Source organism: Amblyraja radiata, chromosome 9 (genome assembly GCF_010909765.2).
Source record: "Amblyraja radiata isolate CabotCenter1 chromosome 9, sAmbRad1.1.pri, whole genome shotgun sequence".
Classification (NCBI taxonomy): domain Eukaryota; kingdom Metazoa; phylum Chordata; class Chondrichthyes; order Rajiformes; family Rajidae; genus Amblyraja; species Amblyraja radiata.
Genome location: NC_045964.1, coordinates 5,188,121 through 5,193,363, shown reverse-complemented (window position 1 = coordinate 5,193,363; position 5,243 = coordinate 5,188,121).

Genomic DNA, 5,243 nt, shown 5'->3' with positions numbered 1-5,243 from the left:
CATTCTTGCTTCACCAGATGGTTTAAGACAAATATATATTTTCAACATGCAGACCGTTGAATCAATTTTCTCATGTTATCATGGTGAGTTGCTGCCTCACTGCGCCAGAGTCCCCGGTTCGATCCCGACTACAGGAGCTGTCTGTACGGAGTTTGTACGTTCACCCCGTGACCTGCGTGGGTTTTCTCCGCAGTCTTCGGTTTCCTCCCACACCCAAAGACGTGCAGGTTTGTAGGTTAATTAGTTTGGTATAAATGTAAATTGTCCCTAGTGTGTGTAGGATAGTGTTAGTGTGCGGGGATCGCTGGTCGGTGCGGACTCGGTGGGCCGAAGGGCCTGTTTCTGCGCTGAATCTCTAAACTAAACTAAACATGAATTAGTCATCTGGCGTAGCCACTCCCTGCCTCAACAACCTACTTCAGTCCCTCTGGTAGAAGCAGTTATTGTCGTTTTGTCAAATAAACTGATCATTCATATCATTTGGTAGACAAAAATGCTGGAGAAACTCAGCAGGTGAGGCAGCATCTATGGAGCGAAGGAATAGGTGATGTTTCGGGTCGAGACCCTTCTTCAGACAATTTCATATCATTTGCAACTCGATGCAGGAAATAAGCAATGGACCAGAACGTTTTAACATTGATAACATTATGAGGGGCATAGATAGGGCAGACAGTCAGAACCTTTTTCCCAGAATGGAAAAAAAAGAAATACTCGAAGGGGTTGCTTTAAGGTGAGAGGGGCAAAGGTTAAGGGAGATGTGTTAGGCAAGTTTTCTTTCACAGAGTGTGGTTGAGGCCTGGATCACACTGGCTGGCAGGGGTGGTGGTGGAGGCAGATATGATAGTGGTGTTTAAGAGGCTTTTGGATAGGCAGCTGGATATTGAGGGTTATGGATTATCTGCAGCAGATAAATATTAGAGTTGGCATCATGCTCAGCACGGACATTCTGGGCCGAAGGGCCTGTTCCTGAGATGCACATGATTTTCCTTGATTGGACAGAATGCAGTAAACTTGCCAAGAGGTTGCCTGGATCTGGTGAGCTGTTGTGTACAGTGTGAACGGGTCACCCACAGGTTGGTGAACATGCTTCCCCCCCTTACACTGGCTGGCAGCCCCCTCACATGTTGCATTTGTTTGGAACACACATGGACCCAACTCCACAGCACAGCTGAAAAACATCAGCCAACCAGTTTGAGACTTGTTCATAGGGATAGGATCAGAATTCGGCCATTTGGCTCTGCCATTCAATCATGGCTGATCTATCTCCCCCCTCTTCAACCCCATTCTCATTCTTTCTCCCCATAACCCCTGACACCCGCACTAATCAAGAATCTGTCAATTCACACCTTAAAAATACCCATTGACTTGGCCTCCTCAGCCATCTGTGGCAAAGAAGTCCACAGATTCACCACACTTCCTCCTCATCTCTTTTCTAAAGGTATGTTCTTTAATTCTGAGGCTGTGTGTGGCCTCTGGTCCTAGACTCTCCCACTAGTGGAAACATCCTCTCCACATCTACTCGATCCAAGCCTTTCACTATTCGGTACATTTCAGTGAGGTTCCACCCACATCCTTTAAAGCGTACTTCAGTGACTACAGGCCCAGAGCCTTCAAACACTCACCATGTGTTAACATAATCATTCCTGGGATCATTCTCGTAAATCTCCTCTGGACCCTCTCCAGAGCCAGCACATCCTTCCTCAGATGCGGGGCCCAAAACTGCTTGTGCTTTGTGTGGGTTGCTGACAAACTAGATGAAATGCCAACAGTTAGTCATAGAATCGGAAACAGCTCTTGGGCATAATTCGTCCACGACATCCAAGATGTCCCATCTATACTAGCCCCATTTCCACACATTTTCCCATAATCCTCCAAACCTTTCCCGTCCATGTATCTGTCCAAATTCACAAATAAGCTAAATTATTCAGCATTTTCAGTTTTGAACCAATTCTGCCTCAGAATAAGTGGGGTTTAGTTTAGTTTAGAGATTCAGCGGGAAAACAGGCCCTTCGGCCCACCAGGTCCACGCCGACCAACGATCCCCGCGCACTAACACTATCCTACACACATTAGGGACAATTTACATTTGTACCAAGCCAATTCACCTACAAACCAGCATGTCTTTGGAGTGTGGGAGGAAACTGAAGATCTCAGAGAAAACCAACAGGTCACGGAGAGAACGTACAAACTCCGTACAGGCAGCACCCGTAGTCGGGATCGAACCTGGGTCTCTGGTGCTGTAAGGTAGTAGCTCTACCACCATGCCACCCACATCTTCTCGCCAAACATGCTGCCCGTCCCGCTGAGTTACTCCAGCATTTTGTGTCTGCCCGTGTTCTCCCCGTGACCTGCGTGGGATTTCTCCGAGATCTTGTTTCCTCCCACACTCCAAAGATGTACAGGCGTGTAGGTTCATTGGCTTGGTGTAAGTGTAAAATTGTCCCTAGTGTTAATGTGCGGGGATCGCTGGTCGGTGTGGACTCGGCCTGTTTCCGCGCTGTATCTCTGAATTAAACGAAATAAGACTGACCTCCAACCTCATCTACTGCATCCGCTGTTCCAGGTGTCGACATCCCTACATCGGCGAGACCAAGCGCAGGCTCGGCGATCGTTTCGCAGAACATCTCCGCTCAGTCCATCATAACCTACCTGATCTCCCGGTGGCTCAGCACTTCAACTCCCTCTCCCATTCCCAATCTGACCTTTCTGTCCTGGGCCTCCTCCATTGTCAGAGTGAGGCCCAGCACAAATTGGTGGAACAGCACCTCATATTTCGCTTGGGTAGTTGACACCCCAGTGGTATGAACATTGACTTCTCTAACTTCAGATAGCCCTTGCTTTCTCTCTCTATCCCCTTCCTCTTCTCAGTTCTCCCACTAGTCTCACTGTCTCCGCCTACATTCCATCTCTGTCCCGCCCCCTCCCCTAACATCAGTCTGAAAAAGGGTCTCGACCCGAAACGTCGCCCATTCCTTCTCTCCAGATACTGCCTGTCCTGCTGAGTTACTCCAGCATTTTGTGTCTACCTTCGATTTATACCAGCTTCTGCAGTTCTTTCTTACATAAATAAGACCATTATTGCCTTCATAGCTTTTCAATCGTAAGGCTAATAATGAATAGCATTTTATCAAAAGTAGAATTGGCTAAAAAAAAAACTTACTTGCCTTGAACTTGGCGTGGACACAAAATGCTGGAGTAACTCAGCGGGACAGGCAGCATCTCTGGAGACAAGGAATGGGTGACGTTTCGGGTCGAGACCCTTCTTCACCAATGCGTCCACAATTTCCAGAGCCACTTCCTTAAGTACCCTGGGATGCAGTCCATCAGGCCCTGGGGATTTATCAGCCTTCAGTCCCATCAGTCTATCCAACACCATTTGTGTCAGAGTCAGAGTGTAGAAGTGAGATCAACCGACTGACCAAATGGTGCCAGCACAACAACCTGGCTCTCAACATCAGTAAGACCAAGGAACTGATTGTGGACTTTAGTGGGGGAAGGATGATGACCCACAATCCTGTTTATATCAATGGTGGAGGGGGTCAATAACTTCAAATTCCTGGGCGTGCATATTTCCGAAGATCTTTCCTGGACCCAGCACACCGATGCAATTGTAAGGAAGGCACATCAGCGACTCTACTTCCTGAGAAGATTACGTAGATTCGGCATGTCGAAGAGGATTCTCCTAAACTTCTACAGGTGCACGGTAGAGAGCATACTGACTGGTTGCATCGATGCCTGGTTCGGCAACTGCCCAGTCCATCACCGGCTTTGACCTCCCACCGTCGAAGGGATCTATCATAGTCGCTGCCTCAAAAAGGCAGCCAAAATCATCAAGGACCCACACCATCCTGGCCACACACTCATCTCACCACTGCCATCAGGAAGATGGTACAGGAGCCTGAAGATTGTAACGTCCAGGTTCAGGAACTGATTCTTCCCCACAGCCATCAGACTATTAAACACAACGAATAAGCTATGAGCTCTGAACTGCAAAAGACTATATTACTATTTGTTATTTGCACTATATTTGTTATTTATTGAACTTTTTTCTCCCGTTATGTACAATGTTTACATATTCACATATTCTGTTGTGCTGCAGCAAGTAAGAATTTCACTGTCCCATCCGGGACATATGACAATAAAACACTCTCGACCCTAGATCCTCTGGCCACTAGTACATCAGGAAGATTGTTTGTGTCCTCCTTAGTGAAGACGGATCCAAAGTACCTGTTCAACTCATCTGCCATTTCCTTGTTCCCCAAAATAAATTCGCCTTTTTCAGTCTTCAAGGGTCCAATTTTGGTCTTAACTAATTTTTTCCTCTTCACATACCTAAAGAAGCTTTTACTATCCTCCTTTATATTCTTGGCTAGCTTACCTTCATACCTCTTCTTTTCTCCCCGTATTGCTTTTTTAGTTATCTTCTGTTGCTCTTTAAACATTACCCAATCCTCTTGCTTCCCGCTCATCTTTGCTACGTTGTACTTCTCTTTTATTTTTATACTGTCCCTGACGTCCCTTGTCAGCCACAGTCTACTCCTCTTGGAATCTTTCTTCCTCTTTGGAATGAACTGATCCTGCACCTTCTGTATTATTCCCAGAAATACCTGCCATTGTTGTTCCACTGTCATCCCTACTCGGGTCTCTTTCGAGTCAACTTTGGCCAGCTCCTCCCTCATGCCTCCATAGTCCCCTTTGTTCAACTGTAACACTGACACCTCCGATTTACCCTTCTCCCTCTCAAATTGTAGATTAAAACATCATATTATGGTCACTACCTCCTAATGGATCCTTTACCTCGAGTTCCCTTATCAAATCTGGTTCATTACACAACACTAAATCCAGAATTGCCTCCCTGGTAGGCTCCAGTACAAGCTGCTCTGAGAATCCATCGCGGAGGCACTCCACAAATTCCCTTTCTTGGAGTCCAGTACCAACCTGATTTTCCCAGTCTACCTGCATGTTGAAATCTCCCATCACAACCGTAGCATTACCTTTAGGACATGCCAATTTTAACTCCCGATTCAACTTGCACCTTATATCCAGGCTACTGTTTAGGGTAAAGTAGACTCAATGGGCCGAAGGGCCTAATTCTACTCCTGGAACTTGTGTCGGGATCCTTCTTCAGACCAGACCAGATCCCAGATTGTTTTACGAATTCCTACAGCAACAATCAGAGATAGTTCGGTACTTAGATTGAACTTAGGAGCAGTCTTCGCCAAAGAAAACACTGGAACTTGGAA